The sequence below is a fragment of the Dipodomys spectabilis genome, unplaced genomic scaffold, assembly GCF_019054845.1.
Source record: "Dipodomys spectabilis isolate Male_0828 unplaced genomic scaffold, ASM1905484v1 ptg000096l, whole genome shotgun sequence".
Lineage (NCBI taxonomy): Eukaryota > Metazoa > Chordata > Mammalia > Rodentia > Heteromyidae > Dipodomys > Dipodomys spectabilis.
The window spans coordinates 16,307,937-16,328,666 of record NW_024870773.1 but is presented as its reverse complement, the minus strand read 5'-3'; positions in this window follow the sequence as shown (position 1 = coordinate 16,328,666).

Here is a 20,730-nt window from a genome sequence, read left to right as displayed (position 1 = left end):
CTCTTTCCTGGTGTGTGAGCAGTAGTGAGGACATTTAAGATCTACCACCTTAGCAGATTTCAAGTGTTTCATACTGGAACTAGGTGACACCTTGGGTAAATTAGTGAATGGTTGACACATGAGCAAAGAGGGACCCAACACACCCCCAGTTACACAAGCCAGGAGAGCTCTTATAGCCAGGGACCTGGAGACATGACCTAGGAATATAGCCCACCTGGGTATTGCAATTGTCAGCCATCGTGAGGGTCTGATTACATGAGTGAGGAAGAAGCCACGATGGATGAGGCTCTTTCTCCTTTCTGGGGGTTTCTCCCAGCTTAGGCCCAAAATGACATGCTTCCTTGTGAGAACCATTCTGGGGGGGTGGCTTCCTCCCTGCAAGGGTGAGGAGGGATTTCTGCCACCTTGAATCCAGGGTGCTCGCTATATGGTACAGTCAAAATCATCTACTCAAATAACACACCGTTAGGTTCTTAATCCATAAGTGTTTAACAAAACGTTTCTTTAAGGAAGTTGTACCTGCAGCCATTATACACAGCAGACATGGGCCTGTCACAAGTGTGCATTTAAAAAAATGCAATTTTTTTAAAGTTAAGAGTTAATTATCATCAGCTCTCCTGAGACATGGTAGCTTTGGGAATTCATGGTGGTTAACTGCAAAACTGGATCCCAAAGGATATGCAGTTTTCAACTAATAAAGTCATTGCTGATTTGAAAGCTGCCATTCTGAGCCCACATTTCACACCCCCTTAACCAGGTTTGACGTCCTCTGTTAGGGTGCTGTAGGCATCTGGAGCCAATATATAGCACCTAGAGGCAGAAGGAAGCATGGCAGGGAGTCCCAGGTGAGCAAGGAAGGCCCTGATAGATCCCTGCTGCAAAAGAATCACAGTTCACCTTCATTGTAGACTTCTCGCTCTCCAGAAGAATGACTTCACCACCCTGAGTTGGAGACAAATTCATGGCATGCTCTTTGATTCCTAACAAAAGATAATTCACACCAATTCTATCCACAAAAATGTGCTATTTAAACCAGAATACACATTTTTCCCCTTAAAGCAGATAAGCTGCTGTTTAATATAGTTAACATTTTACAGACACATATTTGTTAAGATGCCCTTATATATTTATGTCAATAATTTGGTTAGGTTTAGGTTCTACAAATAATAGTGGGAAAGAATTTAAGGGAAAATTGACTGCTTAAAACTGTACTGGACCCGTTGTAACAATGAGATATACAAGATGTTATGTCAAAAATGAACTTTACAACTTTGGCAAGGACAGGAGGAGGAGGGGAGGATGGGAAGGGATGGGAAGGGGAGACAAAGGAGGAGGCAACAATGCTTAATAAGAAATGTACTCATTATCTTGCCCATGTAATTGTAACCCCTCTGTACGGTACTTTCACAATTTAAAAAATCTTTAAAAAAAAGAAAATATGATATGTGTACACAATGAAATTCTATGTGTACACAATGAAATTCAATACTTCCATAAGAAAGAATATCACCCCATTCATAAGTAAATGGAAAGGCTTGAAAACAATCATATTAAATGAAGTAAGCCAGACCAAAAAAAACTGTCTCCATGGTTTCCCTCATTTGTAACAATTAATCTATGTCTATGATAGTTCTAGCAGAGGCTCACAATAGCTCAATAGCTATGTACATATGACCATATAAAATGATGCTAATCAAAATGAAAAAACACAAAAAAAAACTGTGCACTGTGTTTGGGAAACCTGAGGTTCAGAGATACACAGAAACTTGTCAAAAGATGCACAGTAAAAACAGACTTGAATCATAACACTATGAATGTTTAAATCTGGCAACCTAAGACAAATATGAGATTACATCAGTGTTAAGATTTCAATTCTGCTCCTCTGTCTCCTCTTCCAATCATTTAAAATTAAACAAGATAAAGCATTTACTGGACAGTAAACTTCCTTTAAAAGAAAATGAAAGGATGCATCAGATACTGAGTTCAAGTCCCAGTCTCAGACAAAATAAAATGTTGAGGAGAAGGAGGAAAATTAATGAAACATTCAGAAAATAACATCATCCAGAAAATGTCCCAACCTATGTCAAAATGATGATCTCGAGGGGATCTATGCACAGTGTTGTGATTGCAGACCATGTCCTTCACTCTACACAATGTAGAAGACTTAATAAAAATCATTCACCAGACACACGTCATAGTCCGTGTAAGCTGTTTACATCTACATTTGCAAGTCTCACTGGGGCAGCAAGCCTGTCAGATGACAGAAGCCTGTGATTTATTTGTGGCACATGGCTTTTTAATGACATGGATTATCTCCTTGACGTGATTATGACCCGCTGCCTTTGGCTTCCCATTTATTGGGTCCGCACAGGCTGATTATCAAAGAGAATCGCCCAGAGAATGTGATTTCTTGCTATTCCAAGATTCCAAATGAGAAAAGACAATTGTGAACTTTGTAAGTATAAAGAACACAGGAGAAATATTTATTAGGATACTGCGGTTTGGGAGGCTTTTTTTTTTTCAAATCCACATTACTGCTAATTATAACATGAGCCATGAGGTCGCTTTTCTCTTTTGATCTTGGCTTGGTGAGTGGAGCCCATGGCAACCCCTGGAAAGGTTAAGTGCAGTCTTCCCTAACAACACATCCATCATCCTTACAGAGCGAGCTCTTGGAACTTGGAGGCATCACTCACTACAGCCGGCCATCTACAACCAAGGCTTGTGTCCTTCATGCCACATGAAAACCAGTAGCATGATATGAAGTCACCCCAGAAGACAGACCAAGCGTGAAGCAACCCTGGTACAAGGCCCAAACATCAGAAGGAAACAGGCACTGGGTTATTTGGATGCTGATGTCTTCTCCAGTTTCTGTCTCTGCTGAAAGTTTATTTCCATGGAGAGGAACTGAAGATTATTAAGAAAAATATCCTGGCATGGCTTTTCTCCTAGTTCATTTTTTAAAATTAAAAATTGGCAATGGGTACCAGTTGTCCATGCCTTGAAATCCTAGCTGCTCAGGAGGCTGAGACCTGAGGATCGCAGTTCAAAGGCAGCCCTGGCAGTAAGGTCTGAGAGACTCTCATCTCCCATTAACCAGCAAAAAGGCAGAAGTGGAGCTGTAGCTCAAGTGGTAGAGCACCAGCCTCGAGCAGAAAAGCTAAGGGACAGCCTTGGCACTGAGTTCAAGCCTCAGTTCTGGAACAAAAAAAAAATGAACTATCCTCTGAAAATAGATATACAAAGCTGATCAGAAAAGCAATATAAATCAGATTATGCAAGTCACTATTCAGTTCTCACACTTTCCCAGAAGTCCCTGCAGGAACATTACATCCATGACAACTCCTAGTGGCTTCTTCTAAAAATCAGACACCAAGCCAGGCACCGGTGGCTCACACCTGTAATCCTTGCTACTCAGGAGGCTGAGATCTGAGGATCACAGTTCAAAGCTGGGCAGCAAAGTCTGTAAAACTCTTATCTTCAATAAGCCACTCAGAAAACCGGAAGTGGCACTGTGGATCCAGTGGTTCACCTTGAGCTGAAAAGCTGAGGGACAGCTTTTTTTAATAATAATAATAATTAGACATCATTGCTAATAGAGCCAGCTGGAGATAGTCAGACAGGGGTCAGCTTCTCTCTTTATTGGACAGATTGAGCAATCCAGCCAGGACCACCATCTCACAAGACAGTCCATACCATGCTCCCAATGCCACCCACGAAAAGCACCACAAGCCCCTTTTCCCACAGGGATTCACGGGAACCATGAAAATGTTTACAAAAGGAGGAGAAGATAGTGGTACACACATGTAATCCCAGCTACTCAGGAGGCAGTGGACAGGGAGATATTGATTGGAAGCCAGCCTGGGCAAAGTCAGTGAGAGTCTATCTCAAAAGCACAACACACAAACAAAAGGATTGGAGAAACATACTAAGGAGAAAATGCCTACCCAAGCCTTGGAAGCAGAGACTACAGGAGAGTCACATGGACTAGTACTTGGGTCAAAGAGAGAAAGCCTATAAGTAGGAAAGATATCCATTGAGATAATTGTGGGATTTTGTGGTACAAAGGGCACACACTCGAACCCAGAGGAAAGAAAGGTGTTGATTCCTCCCATCTTGTCATAGACCCTCTCATGAGGTCACGAGGAGCACCCCAGCTAACTAGGGGCAGTGCCCAAGAAAAGACATGACAGGATCAGTAAAAGGTAATTTTTTTTGGTGGTGTTTTTGTTTTTTTGTCAGTGGTAGGGCTTGAACTCTGGGCTTAGGAGCTGTCCCTGCACTCTTCAGCTCAAGGTGAGCGCTCTACCACTTAAGCCACGGGGCCACTTCCAGTTTTCTAGTGGTTTATTGGAGGTAAGAGTCTCACGGACTTTCCTGCCCAGGCTGGCTTTGAACCGTGATCCTCAGATCTCAGCCTCCTGAGCAGCTAGGATTGCAGGTGTGAGCCACCAGCGCCTGGCTGAAAGGTAAGCTTTGCCCACAGACAATAGGACATTGAATGTCCTCAGGGAGACAGTGCATATCCACAGCAGACAGTATTCTAAGGGGCCATCCAGCCCAAGGGCAACGAGGCCATCCCCAGGGAGATCCAGAGACCCATAGGAAGAACTCTGCATGGAGGCAGAGGTCAAGGAGGGGAACCCAGGGACCAGGAAGCACTGGTGAGAGACAATAAAATTTGAGTTATGACTCATAACGTGACCCCATTAGACACACAGGCAGGCAAAGCTTGGGGAAATGCAAGTCTATCTGAGGCTCTAATTATCAGTCCATTTATTTTTCTACTGGTGACAGGGACTGAAGCCCAATAATTGGGGGGAGGGGGGAAGGGCTGCACCAAGACAAATAGCATTTCACTCTCTCCCATACTTTATAGAGAATGCCTTCCACCAGATGAACTCTGAAACAGACTACGGCTCGTTACTTTTGACAGGTTGTGCCAGAAAAACATATTATTGCCAAGTGATTCATCACCGTTTATACCCTGATCGTCAATCTTTATTTTCCAAAAGCCATGCTTTGGGTTCGATCGTGTCTGCAGTGTTTGTTTTGGTCATCGGAGGGATGAAGGGTCTCTTGGTGTCATTCCTTTTATCATTTCTCTGGGAGCTGTTTTACTTACATGTGACTTGCTTTCCACCCAATTAAAACAAGGTAGCCGCCTTCATCCTTCAAAGGGTTCCACAAATCCATTTTTTAATCCCTCCGGCCCGACTGAGTTGGCCTAACCTCTTGCTAAACTCTAGTGCATTGGTTTATCTATTATGTAGACCTACACACTGTGCCTAAACCTAAAATAAACATGCTGAAATGGCTAGGGCAGTGAAAGGACTTTTTTAAATCTTCCTTTTTTACTAAGAGATTATTTTTAAGACCAGAAACCAAAAGCACAAAGGGAAAAGAAAGAACTGTGGTTTATCACATAGCAGGAACCAGTGCTTGCATATAAACATAGCAAACCTCACTTAAGCCTCCTGCAAACCCTGCTAAGTGGTCATGATAATGGTGCAAAGGCTCTTCCTCCTCCTCAGCTGGAGATCCCTGGTCTTCTCTACATCCATGTCTACATTATTGTCCCAAACATGACCACAACCGGTCGATGTCATTCAGTTTCCCATGGTCTTTAGTTAAACTGTTATCTTTTACGGATACCATCACATCTTTCTTGGGGACATGCATATGACATTGGGACCAAAAATCAATCCTCTATGAATTCATGTCTGACTTCGCCATCCCTCATAGCTCCAAGCCCTACCTCAACTCCCAATTCCACCCTGAGCACAAGAGGCTCAGAGAAGACGATTGGGGAGATTCAAACTTCATAAGCTTTCTTCCACAACTTTCACTTAACTCGGAAATACTGGTCCTGGAAGATAGGTTCTATTTCCTCCAAATCGATCTTGTCATCCATTTGGAGGAAACAGAATGTATCATTTTGTCACACTTCATTCTCAGGACTTTCTTTTACATTACAAAGCATTCAAAGATACCAACATCAGAGAGATCCTTTTGGTCATTCAGGAGGAACATGAAGCAAAATATTCAGAGAGAATGTATTACAGACAGTCACAAGGGATGTCTTTTTAAAAGACAAGAAAATACAGGCATCCAGGCAGAAGTAGAGAAGACTCTTTTCTTCCCCAGAGTTTCTTCCCCTACTAAAATGATGCAGAATGCAGAATGTGACTCCAACGCAGATACCAATCCCTCCATTCTGATGTGATTTAGTTCACATATCCTCCAAGAGTTACTTAGGACCAAAAGCTGGTGGCTCACACCTGCAATGCTAGCTACTCAGAAGGCTGAGATCTGAGGATTGCGGTTCACAGCCAGCCTGGGCAGGAAAGTCCATAAGACTCTCAATTCCAATTAACCACCAAAAAGACAGAAATGGAGTTATAGCTCAAGTGGTAGAGCCCTAGCCTTGAGCACAAAAGCTCAGGGACAATGCCCAGGCCCTAAGTTCAAGGCCCAGGACTTCCACTTTTTTAAAAGTTGCTTGGGCCAATCCTATTTTAAAGAGAAGAAAGTGGGTCAGGAAGATTAAGTGACCTGTTCCAGAATACACAGCACCCAATGGAAAAGCCAGGCAGGATTTAAAGCCAGGTCAGTCTGCAAGACTCACACTGTTCATCTGCCCATGTCATTTCTATGGGGAGGTGGGGGGGGGGGGGAAGGAGGGGGGAGGAGGAGAGGGAGGACACAGCCACTCGTCCCTCTGTGAGTCCTTATGAGCAACTTAAGCTCAATCCATGCTACAACTGTTCCCAATTCACTTAGCAGTTAAGACTTTAACAGTGTGACTATGTGACTGCTTATGTGACAATTGTCATCAAGCCCAGCACAGAAGTCCTGTAGGCAGAAGGAAGCATACACCACCTACATATTTAAATTCATATGCTAAAAATCAGCACATCACTTTTAAAAACAAGCCAGGCTCCGATGGCTCCTGTCTATAATCCTAGTTATGCAGGTGGCTGAGATCTAAGAATCACAGTTCAAAGTCAGCCCAGGTAGGAAAGTCCAGGAGACCCTTAACTCCAATTAGCCAACAAAAAGCCACAAGTGGGCTGTCGCTTAAGTGATCGAGCACTAGCCTGAACCCAATAGCTCAATGAGAATGCCCAGGCCCTGAGTTCAAGCCCTAAGGCCAACACAAAAACAAAACTCTATCTTGGAACCTCCCCTCTGTAGGGCTACATATCGAGGATGTCAATAATATAGGTTGAAGTGGAGCAAATAAAAGAGTAACTCAGTAGTGCACACAGCTGATCCTTATGGGAAATGCCACAGAGCACCCCTATATATATATATATATATATATATATATATATATATATATATATATATATAAAATATATACATATATATATAGTAAGGTGGTGGGAAGAGCATCTTACCACCACCAGATCAGCCTCCCCAAGCCCCCAGCCCCAGTTTATCAAGAAAAACATCAAACTGAGGGGCCTTTTTCACAAAACACCTGATCAGCACTCCTGGGAATTGGGTGAAAAACAAGACAAAACTAGAAACAGTTGCAAAAGAGAGACGTCAGGTAGCCTGATTGGACAGGGCAGCGAAGGAAAAAGATAGCCAGACGAAGCCTGGAATGTGGTGAGCAGCAGCATGTACCAGTGTTGACTGCTTGGTATGCGAAAACACAGAGCACCTTTCTAGAAAAAGTAGCGTTCAAGGCAACTGGAATGGGCACAGGTATACAAGTGTCTACACAGGCTTTGTAAAACTGCTACCAATCGGAAACTACTCCAAAATAAAATGGTTCCCTAAAAAATAAAAGGAGCAGCCTAGCACCAGTGGCTCATGCCTGTAATCCCAGCTGCTCAGGAGGCCGAGATCTGAGGATTATGGTTCAAAGCCAGCCTGGGCAGGAAAGTCTGAGAGCAGTCTTCTTTGAGCTGTGGCTGAAAGTGGTAGAGTGTTAGCCATAAGCAAAAGAGCCTAGGTGCCGAGCCCAACAAAAAATAAATAAATAAAAGAAGCATCTCCACACTCAAAAGCAAAACCTAGAATAAAATTTCCTCTGAAAACAAGCAAACAAAACAACCACCCTTCTATTCACATAAGACACATGCCCTCACACATGACTGTAAATTAAACATCACCAATTGGCCCATGAGGAGGAAGCTTGGGAGAGTCTTAGGGATAGTTTATGTTAGGGAGATTTTTCACATTAACCTCACTTCTCGGTGGCATCAGGACACGAATAGAGTGGCAGAGGACCCTGGGTCAGAAGGACCCAAGCAGAAGAGAGCTTGAAGGACAGAGCCGTGAAGGCAAGAACAGAGGAACATTTTGTTGGATGTGAGGAAAACCAGCCCCAGCTTAAACCTGTCCCCACACCCCCAATACACAAACCACCCATCACATCCCCCCTTGCATCTAAACCCTGCTAGCTTCAGATCAAAGGCCGGTCTCCAAATCTGTTACCATAACCTAAGAGGCTGCCCTAGTCCACCTCCTAGAATTTCCAGACCTCTTGGCTGGTCTCAGGAGATGTCCTAGCTCCTGGGCTCTGCCTTTAATCCCTACCGTCAATCCCAGAACAAGTATAAAACTAACAAGAAAAACTAACCCTTTCATGCCCCTTCTAGAAGTCCATCGTGGGTTCTTTGCTACTCCCAGGCCAGCTCTGCGTCCACTGGGGCCTCGATGTTGGCCGCCTCTCCAGCCCTGAACTGCTGACCGGCCTCTGAAGTCCCACCCCTGACGTCTGCTCTCCCTCCTCCCTGTGTCCTAAGTTTTTGCCTGGATAACTGGGTCCAGCTGTGAAGTCTCCTGCTAGAATCTTCCTTTAATTCTCCTCCTGACCGCCCCACCTCTTCACAAATCATCTTGAAAGCCCTTCAAGTTAGAAAGCACCTGTCCGGCCCTGGCGTTTACCACCACACCCTGTACCTAGCCTGGGAAAGATGAAACAGTAGTTCTGTTTCCCAGAGGCCCTCACGCCAGTGAGACTTCAGGCATGTGAGAAAAATCATCTAGATAAGATGGCAAAGACCAGAAGACAGGGGAGAAGGTGGAGGTAGAGATTGAAGCAGAAACCTGTCAGTGAACTGACCAAGAGAGAACAGGACTGTGAGAGAGGAGGAAAAATTATTCTCTGAGCCTGAGGTCCCCAGGCCCAACACCATTTTACCTGACTGTGGCTTTTAAGGATTTTCCCTTCTTATAAAAACAAACTAACTAACTTACATAGCCAGGCACCAATGGCTCATGTCTGTAATCACAGCTACTCAGGAAGCTGAGGTCTGAGGATCTGGCTTCAAAGCCAGCCTGGGCAGGAAGTCTATGAGACTCATATCTTCAATTAATAAAGACAGCAGTGGGGCAGTGGCTCAAGTGGCAGAGGCTCTGCCTTGAACAAATTAAGCTCAGGGACAGGGTCCAGGCCCTGAGTTCAAGCCCCAGGACCAGCACAAAAGCAAAAAGGTCATCTTCGAAGATGTGACTCTGAGCAGGTATGAGCTGATGAACACTCAGGGTTATCCCACAATGGCTTGGAACTGGCACGTTGCACAAATGTGTTCTCTTTTGGCCTTGTGAGTCAGGCCTGGGTTATCCTGTTGATAGCCAGCCTGCAATACAGACCACCCCCTTCCCGGGTCCCACACCTTCCTGTAGCACACCCTTGCTATATCTCTGCTATGGCAAGTAGGGCTAGCCCTGTGTGACACCCAGAATAAAAGAGGATTCACAAGGATCACTTCCAAGCTGACAACCTTGAGCTTCTGCCTATATTTCTTGGATCTCTGGCCCAGGACAGAAGAAGTCCAGTTAACCGAGAGATAGAGCAAGTAAGGGCAGGCAGAAAGGGCTGGAGGGGAAGGAGGGGGAGAGAGAAGGACACAGAGAGAAAGAGACAGAGAGACAAAGAGTCTCCTGTTCTCTGCTTAGGTCTCAAATATTAAGGGACAGAAGTTAACCATTCCCGCCAGCTTCTGTATGAATTCTACAATTTCATTTCTATTGTAGACTGACTCTCTCCCTCCAAAATTTTCTATTAAATCTCTAATCCCCAATGCTGCAGAATTTGAATATATTTGGAGATACAGTCTTAAAAGAGGTAATTAAGTTAAAATGAGGTCATTCGGGTAAGCCCTAATCCAAAATGACCAGTGTCCTTATCAAAGACTAGAATAGCACCTACAGAGAGAGAGAGAGAGAGAGAGAGAAAGAGAGAAAGAGAGAGAGAGAGAGAGATCAGAAACCAGGCCACATGCTGATCTTAGACTTCTGTGGAAGGGGAAAAAAATACCACATTCATTTCTAATGTCTAAGCCATTCAGACTAGTACTTTGTTATGGTAGCCTTAATCATCTATGACAATAATGCTAAATAAATACTGCTGTAAATCTGCTAAATTTGGGAAATGATTTGCTCCAAGGGAATTTATAACCAGAACACCCTCATCCCTCAAAAACATATTTTTCATGTATAATTAATGTTTTATATATTCAATATGTATATTATACATATTTAATATTTTATATCTTTTCAATCCTCAGCACAATTAGGATTATTCAAATGCCACAAAAAATGTCTCTCCGATAGAAAAGTGATTATACTATTGGAAAACCTACCTTTTTCTTCCTGAAGCATGATTCTGGTTTAGTTCTAATCCCACTAGGAGAGATGATTGGGGGTACCTGAAAAACCCACCCCTTACATGCCGCATCTCAGAAGGAAGGGAAGCTGAGACACACCTCAGCCTTCCAGGCTCCTATAAAAATGAAGAAGTTAATTGCCAAGCTATAAAAGTGCAATAACAATTAAGTCCTGCAACAGTGCTATCCACTATTAGCATCGTGACAACTGCAGGATTGTGTGAAACAAATGCGCCTTCCATTCCCCCAGCTGAAACACCACTAAAGGTTAATTGGATTCCATTTCTAAATCTGTGGCCCCTCTAGGGGTCCTGGATGTGTTCATCTTGAAACCAGGTGTAGGGTGCTCGGAAAATTCCCCCTCCAAGCTGACGTCCACATGGCTTAGCCCTGAATTAACAAGAATGTCATTGTCAGGTTCACCCACCTTTTTTCTCCCCAAGTTTCAAACCACTACCAATTAACAGGTGTTCTTGCTCGTGAATTTGGAAACGGCAGCTAAGCTGGGGTTCTGGAGAGGGGGAAATAAAAGGCAGTGAGGAATCAGCTAAGGAATTTCCTGAGTTATTTTACTACTGTGGGTGGACCCAGGATTGCCAATAACACATGAGACACACTTCACTTCCTTCCAATTTGTGTCACAGCCAGCTCAAAAAAAAAAACATCTGCCAAAACCTCCAGTCGAATTCCAGAATGGCAAACGAATGTCACCCAGAATCTGGCGTACAGTGTCTCACAGGGATATGTCCGACATTTCTAACAGCTCTGTTCTCAACACAAGGACTTGTCCAGGGCGGTCTCCTCCCCAACCCCATCCTTTGGGCCCTCCATTCTCCGAGCAAGAAGGAAGTGGCTAGGATGGTCACTTGGACTTAACAATTGTCAGATCCATTCATAAGTTCTGTGCACAGGCCTCCATAATGGGTGTGATCTCATGCCTTTGGGCATTGCATTTGGGAAGAGATTGGGCATCAGGGATAAAATGTCCAGTGATACTCATAAGGCGCCTCATTTTCCACCTCCTCCAAACTAGATCCAAACTCCCCATCCAGATGTGGCTCTCAGTGGCCACGCATTTTGGGGGCTCAAATTTCTTTTATTAAACACACAGTTTGTGCCAAATCCAAAGCCACTAGATTTGGAGGGGGAAAAAAATAAAAACAAAAAAACCTCCTCAAGGAGAATAGCAACTTTGCTTAGGCTAGTCCCAGGAGATTCCATGGGTCCAATCTGAAAAACAAACAAACCTCAAAGCCAAGAAGAATTGGACATTGGATGAGAAGATAAAGGATCTGGGAATGGTGACCTTAAGAACACCAGTCCCCAAAATTGTTTAACTACTTGTAGAAAACTAAAGCTAGATCCTTATATATCACCCTGCACCAGAATCAACTCCAAATGGATCAAAGACCTCGGAGTCAAAGCAGACACTCTGAAAACATTACAGGATGGAATAGAAGAAATCCTAGATCTCCTTGGCACAGGCCAAAATTTTCTTCAAAGAGACTCAGAAACACAACAAATCAAAGAAAGGTTGGACAAATGGGATTGCATGAAATTGCAGAGCTTCTGCATGGCAAAGGACATGGCTAGCAAGATCAATAGAAAGCCCACAGACTGGGAGAAGATCTTCACTAGCCATTCATCGGACAAGGGTCTCATATCTAAAATATACCTGGAACTCAAAAAATTAAATCCCCCAAAAACAAATCTTCAAAGAAACAACTGCCCAATAAATAAGTGGGCTAAAGACTTACAGAGAAACTTCTCCGAAGGGGAAAGAAGGATGGCCAATAGACACATGAAGAAATGCTCAACCTCTCTAGCCATAAAAGAAATGCAAATCAAAACAACATTGAGATACCACCTCATCCCATATGCTCAAGAACAACAGATGCTCTAGGGGATATGGACAGAAGGGAATCTTACTGCATTGTTGGTGGGAGTGTAAACTTGTTCAACCACTTTGGAAAGCAGTATGGAGGTTCCTCAAAAGACTCCACATAGAGCTCCCCTATGACCCAGCAATCCCACTTTTGGCATTTACCCAAAAATGATCACAAACAAGACCACACCAAAGCTACCAGCACAACTATGTTTATTGCAGCATTATTTACCATAGCTAAGATATGGAACCAACCCAGATGCCCCTCAGTAGATGAATGGATCAAGAAAATGTGGTATATATACACAATGGAATTCTATGCCTCCATCAGAAAGACTGACATTGCCCCATTTGTGGACAAAGAAATTAGCAGAGGGACACAAACAAATAAATAAAACAAAAACAAGAAAACCACATGCCCTACTTAGGTTCTCTGGTCTATCGCTGGTTGCTTGTGAGCAATGAATGGGACTTTATGGCTTCAACTCAGGAGCTGTAAACCAGCTCTAAATGAGGTTTGACCTCCGCCACGCACAACTCATGTACTCCAGAGTTATTTCCACGATCCTCATGCCCCTCTGAGCCAGACTCCATCACTTCTACAGAGATATTTCTGAACCAACCCAGATTGCCTCCCAGATGGGAATGAGATGAAAGGATTTGTATGGAGTCACATGCCTAATTCCAGAACCAGATAGAAACAAATGAAACTGGGGCTGGGGCTTGAAGGAAGGAAACAGCACTCTATGGCCAAATCCAAGTCTCAGCGATGTTGGCCTGGTGGATAAGATCTAATTTGCCACCCCAGAAAGACTTCACTGGTTCAAATTTCCATTGCTCCCCACCTTTCCTTCCCAGCCAGAAGCTACTGACGCTGGCGAAGATTCTGGATTCTGGGTGCGGCCACAAGATCACATGAAGAGAGGGACCTCTAGTGTCGAGTTGCTGTACTGCGGGGCCCATACCACCACTGGTTCACCTATGTATCTATCCATCATCATCTCTATGACAGTTTCTCCAGAATCACCTTCTCTTAAATGTTTCAAGTCTGCTACTTTTTTTCACTGCTGGGAGAACTTTAAAGAAACTGGAGAAATGGCAAAAATACAGGCTGAAAGCTACAAGATCAAGAAAGACATACGGAAATGTTTACACAGCCAAACTACATAGTTATTAACAGTCTATAAATATTTGATCCTGGCATTGGCACTAAAAGTAATTTCAAGGATTCTAAGACAACAAGAGACAACTAAAAGACCAATAGGTGCTGGGTACTGATGGCTCATGCCTGTAATCCATGCTATTAAGGAGGGTGAGTTCTGAGGATCAGGGTACAAAGCCTGCTTGGGCTGGGACGTCCATGAGACTCTTAGCTCCACTTCACCACCAAAATGGCTGGAGGTGGAAGTGTGGCTCAAGTGGTAGAGTGCTATCCCTTAGGCAAACAAGCTCAGAGACAATATTTAGGCCCTGAGTTCAACCCCCAGGACCAAAAATAACCACATACATACATAAATATGTAAATAAAATACTGCTAGTACATAGGTCCCCAGAAAGTAATGAACATGTTTCATAGCACTCGTTCATTTCTATATTGAAAGCCCATAATACAGGCACTTGACTAGGCTCCCAACGACAGAGAAAATAGATACAGATACATAGATATATCTTTGATGACCCAGAGATGAGCAGGAACAGCAAACATATTGCAATGATGTTCAGAATTCTATCACCGCAGGCTGGAAGCATGGCTCAAGTGGAAGAACACTTGCCTAGCAAGTATGAGATCCTGAGTTCAAACCCTAGTACCATACACACACACACACACACACACACACACACACACACACACACACACACACATACATGCGTACATAAATTCTTGCTAAGGTTTATGCTTGTAATCCTACCTAATCAAGATGCTGAGATCTGAAGATCATGGTTCAAAACTAGCCTGAGAAAATAGATTCAAGAAATTGAGGGCTGGGAAGGTGGCTCAGTGGTAGAGCGCTTGCCTTGCATGCCTGAGGCCCTGGGTTCGATTCCTCAGCACCACATAAGCAAAAAGAAAAAAAAGCCAGAAGTGGCACTGTGGCTCAAGTGGTAGAGCACTAGCCTTGAGCTGAAGAGCTGAGGGACAGCGCCCAGGCCCAGAGTTCAGGCCCCACGACCGGACCAAAAAAAAAAAAAGAAATTGAATCTCCAGTTAACCTGTAAAAAGCTATAAGTGGAGGTGTAGCTCAAATGGTAGCATCAGCCTTGCCCAAAAAGCTAAGGCAAAGCACAAGGCTCTGAGTGAGCCCCAGTGCACATCCCCCAACACACACACACACACACACACACACACACACACGCTATCAATCAATCAATTAATCAATCAATTCTAGGTAAACCTTCAGAGATTGGAAGGACTTGAACAGGAACAGGTGGGCATTATCAAGAAGAATCTCCACCTTTCAAAGTTTCCACTATCCCCAGTAGCTCCATGCTGGGACAACCCTTCCCCACATGCACCTTTGAGGGACACTTAAGAGCCATTGAGATGAGCAAGACATGGTCCAAGCCTTTCAGAACCTGGCCATCTAGATGGGAGGGAGAGTGGAAAGCAATATCCCCAGGATATCCTATGAGCAACCAGAGAACCCTGCCTAGCACTGACCATGTGAAAGAAATCAAAGCTATGTCCAATCCAAGTATTCCCAGAGCAAGCTGCATTGGGTTGAGACTCTAAGGATGAATGGAAGTGTGAGGAGTAGAGAGGAGGGGAGGAGTGGGAGAAGAAGGAAGAGATCTCTGGGCTAGGGGAGGACAGGGGTGTCTGGGGTCGCTGTAAATACTACCATAGCAATTCCTTCTCACCAGAGGACAGCTAAAGAGACTGGGATCTCTCCTGAAAGCTAGTAAGAACTATGGCAGTACAGGGGATTGAGACAGAGATTCTTGGGGACCCCATAAAGAGATCTTGGGCCTTATTCAGGACTCTGGAGAGACAGGAGGAAGTAATATGGTAAGATGTGCATTTGTAGATTCTACTGGTGATTGTGGAAAAGATGTCCACTTTGCCTTGATTTCAAACACACACTGCTGAGAGGAGCTCGAATCAGGTTTGGGGAGAACCCACCAATAAGAGAAGTGAAATAAATGCTGTTTGGTCTCCAATTTCTTCCCAATATTCAGTAGAACCAACAGTTACAGTACTAACAATAACTTACTAATTACTGTGCAATTTACAGAGTTCAAGGCCTGGGGTCTAAGAAATTCCACACGCACATCTACGAAAGAGTCTCTTTGATCTAATAAACTAAAAAAATGAGTGTCTTAGTCACTGAGTCATTAGCTAAATGTCCTACAGCTATCAAGTAGGGGATCTTGGGTTTTTTTCAAAACCTATGCTATCATTTGTTACTCTTCTACTGTCTCCTGTTTCTCTAATCAGAGCTTGTATGTACCATTTCCTCTGGCTAAAATGTATGCCTCATTCATGTGTTATTTGTCTGCAAAATTACAACTGTACATGGAGCGAGGGGAGAATTCAAGTGATATGTTTGTTACCAACATGGTAAATGGTATCCACAATGCTTTCAGGTTAATGGTAGAGTGTGATCTATGGACTATGTTGAACATAAGCCACAAAAGAACTAATTAAGACAACTTTAAAGCCACACTAGAGGTTTAAAAAGGTGTGTTGGTACTGGGACTTAAACTCACGTGCTGTCCCTTAATTTTTCTGCTGAAAGCTGGTGCTTTACCACTTGAGCCACACTTCTACTCTGGCATTTTGGTGGGCTAATTGGAGTTACAAGTCTCACAGACTGCCCTGCATAGGCTGGCTTCAAACTGTGATCTTCAAATCTCGGTCTCCTGAGTAGCTGGGATTATAGCTGTGAGCTACCTGCATCCATCTCCAGACTGGGGTAACATTTTCACTGTGGAATTCCTACTGTTTTCCCTGATGAAGGTCCCTTTAGGTATCAAGGCATCTCCTTTTGCTGCCAACAGAGGGCGCTAACCCAAGAAGGAGCTGTGAACTGCTCCAAGGAGAGAGGGGCTTTTTCCTTACCATAGCTTGGATCACAACCTTCCCTTTTAGGCTAGTGGTCATCTATACACAAGCTCTGCACCAACATCAAGAGGCCCACAAAACACTCTGACAACCATTCCAGCTGTCAGGAAATCCCCTGGCTGCTTGACCATGCCATGATTCTAAACAAGGAGAATTCCAGGGGCCGGGGAGTTGGGGGGGGGGGGGGGGTAGGGGTGGGGAGGGAGGCAGCAGCTCCAGATGTTTATTACATCTGCCAGTGAGCACCACTTTCATTTTAGATTTGGAAGCCTTCCAAACCTTGATTAGGTATTTTCTGATTGCTGCTCCTCAGGGCAGTTTTACCAATACCAGAGTACTTTTGTGGCTATTCACCGTTGACCGCGGTATGACAGACTCCAGAAGTCAATAACAAAATGAGAGCAGACTGTGACCTTCCTTATGAAGTTTTCCAGATCCAAGGCCTTGGATTGAGGTTGGTGAGCAAAGTCTTGGTATTGATAGATCCAATCCTTGCCCAACTAAAACAAACAATGCCCGTTCCCCCCCCCACCCCCCCCTTGCTTGCTTTACCTTTTCTGTCTCCTCCCTCCTGCCACCCAGCTTTGATTTTCTTGTAGCTTACACCTCTCTCTTGGAGGACTTTCATATCAATTGCACCCTCAGATTGGTCTCATAAAAGACTGAGGAGCTGGCCCGGTCGAGCTGTTGCCTGACTCTGCCTTTGAAAGACCAGCTATGGGTATGCAGGTGCTTCTCAGAGCCATCTACCCCACTCCACCGCCTCTTGGTACTTCAATTCCACATGCAACCATTACTTCCAAACCATGGGGCAGCACATTGCCGCTTGTGTAGCCAGCAAGAGGAGGGAGGGAGAGCAGGACTTACCTCATGGCTGGTTTACTTACTGCAAAACTCCCTCCATCCATGCGCTTTCCATTAATCACGCCGGAAAAATAAAAGAATGGCAAAGAAGGATTGCTGGTATTAATAAAATATGTCAGCCAACGACAGAAGCAACCGAACACAGCCACTGGGAACAGCTGCATTGCCCTATTATCTCTGAATGATAGGCCGGCTGGAGCTCTGTGCTCACCAGCAAAAGGTTATGCACAGAGGGACAGCACAGCCACCAAGAAGAGTGATGGCAGGGCCTAAACTTCTGACATTGTGACATCTCCTGATTTTGTAATTCATGATCATAGATTTGTTAACTAGAATGTCGATGTATTACTGTGCAGTGAAGTATGAGAGAGTCCTTATTCAGTCATGAATAATGACTAAAATGGATAAGGAGGTTGTTTGAGGAAGCAGGTACCATAGGAAGCAACTGGAATTAGATAAGCTAGTTCAGCCCAGTCCCCTTTTCCACTGTCTTGGGTGAAAAAATAGGAACCAGATCTGGGACAGTCAACACACGCTGATGGAGTGCTGAGTACCAGACACCATCCTAGATGCCCAGGGAAGCCAGGGAAGCCACAGGCTCCGCCCTCTTTTGAGTTCATTCCCATTAAATGCAGAAACAAAAAGCAGGCACTACACAGTTCAACGTCAAGAAGGACTAAGTGATAAGAAATAGAAATACAGGGGTATGGTGGAATCTCAATGTTGTTTTGATTTGCATTTCTTTTATGGCTACAGAAGTTGAGCATTTCTTCATGTGTCTATGGGCCATTCTTATTTCCTCTTCAGAGAAGTTTCTCTTTAAGTCTTTCACCCACTTATTAATCAGGCAGTTGTTTCTTTGAGGATTTGTTGTTAGGGGATTTCATTTTTTGAGGTGTAAGTATATTTTAGATATTGCACCTCACCCCAGTTAGAATGGCTATAATCAAGAACTCTAATAACAACAAATGCTGGAGGGGATGTGGACAGAAGGGAACCCTACTGCATTGTTGGTGGGAGTGTAAACTTGTTCAACCGCTCTGGAAAGCAATATGGAGTCAAAAGACTCCACATAAAGCTCCCCTATGACCCAGCAATCCCACTTTTGTGCATTTACCCAAACAATCACAAACAAGGCTATACTAAAGCTACCAGCACAACTATGTTCATGGCAGCATTATTTACCATAGCTAAGATATGGAACTAACCCAGATGCCCCTCAGTAGATGAATGGATCAAGAAAATGTGATATATATATATATATATATATATATATATATATGAATTCTGTGTCTCTATCAGAAAGAATGGCACTACCCTGTTTGTTAGGAAATGGAAAGACTTACAAAAAAATGATATTAAGTGAAGTAATCCAGGCCCAAAGAAACATAAATCCCATGGTTTTCCTTATTTTCAATAACTAGTATATGTCTAGGACAAGCAGAAAAGCTCAAAAGCTATGTACGTGTGACCATATAAGATGATGCTAAGTGAAATGAACCCCAAGATAGGGTCATAAGAGGTTTTATCTTTCTTGCTGTTGTTTTTAACGTATTTATAATGTACTGCGTGATTTTTTTGTTTCTTTTGTATGTTCTTCCCCCATGGTACAACCCCTGTTTTCACGGTATTTGATTCCGGTGCCCTGCATCTTGTATATACATTTTTCTAATTTGGGGAGGGAAAGGAAATAACAAAATGCTGAAATAAGGTTGACCCATTGTAACAATGAGATGGACAAGACACTATGTTGAAAATGAACTTTACAACTTGGAGGGAGGAAAGAGGAGTTGGGGAGGTGGGGAGGGAAAGGATGGTAGGGAAAAAAACAAAGGAAGGGGTAACAACGCTCGATAGGAAATGTGCTCATTACCTTACTCATGTAATTGTAACCCCTCTGTATGGTATCTTTACAATAAGAAATATATATTAATTTAAAAAAGAAATAGAAATAGACCCAGCAAAGATGGAGCAGGTAATCAGAGGGAGTGGCATTTAGGTATGGTCAGTCTGAGCAGGTGACATCTGAATAGAGACCATAGGATAAAAGAGGTCCTGAGCTACAAAAGCATTCCAGGGAGAACTAGCCTGGCCTCGGGAAGAGTTGTGCAAAGGCTGTGGGGCAGTGTGCTTGGTATGATGAAAAGGATGGACTTGGTGTCTTAATAGTAGCATAACAGCCTTTATATACCCAAATGAGTGACTTTTGTCCTCAAAGAAGCCAGAGTGCACTTAAAATGAGCTACTGTTACATTTCCATATCCACCCTTCCTTGCCAGCATCTGTGTAGTCGTTACCAAAGACCATAAAGGTAATGAATGAAACCAGGTGCTGGTGGCTCACGCCTGTAATCCTAGCTACTCAGGAGGCTGAGATCTGAGGATTGTGGTTCAAAGCCAGCACAGGCAAGAAAGTTCATGGGATTCCTATCTCCAAAGTGACAGAGCACTAGCTTTGAACAATAAAGCTCAGGGACTGTGCCCAGGCCCTGAGTTCAAGGCCCAGGACTAACCAACACCACCTTCAAAAATGAAATCAATGAAAATAGCAGTAGGCAAGAGTAAAGTTAGAAAGTTGGGAGAGCTTTCTGGGTAGTGGGAAGGGTATATGGTCAGAGTGGAGGAAAATTTGAGCCATTGCACCAGTAGGAGAATCTCATTATGATACAAAACCACTTCTCCCACAGAGTCTGTAAAAATGCCCCAGTATAAACTGACTACACTGGCTCATGCTTATAATCTTATAATCCCAGCTACTCAGGAAGCTAAGATCAGGAGGATCTCAGTTGGAGGCCAGCCTGGGTAAACATGTTTGTGAGATCTCATCTCAACCTCTAAAAAAGCTGAGTACAGTGGTATATGCCTGTCATTCCAGCTCTGGTGTGAAGCGTAAATAGTAAAATTACAGTTCAGCCCCACCTGGGCATCAAGTGAGACTCTATTTGAAAATATAGCTAAAGTAAAAAGGGACGGGGGTGTGGCTCAAGTGGTAAAGAAGAAAAGCATCCTCCATCTTGGAGAGGGTTAGAAGCAAGAATGAGCCACACATCAGCTAGTAAGGGACACAGAAAGTCTCCACAGATTGTCCAGAGAAAGAAAGGTTTTGCCTGGACACTCCTCATGTGAATGTGGGCCAGAGATCCAGAAAAATGGGGTTCCCTGGGGAGCCCATACATCAAAGGGAAAATGGAAAATCAAGCAATCAGGTACACTGGGCAGGAAGATCACAAAGAAGATAATAGGGTGGCGGGGTGGAGACGATTCTGCTATCTCGGAGCCAGGGAGCTGCCT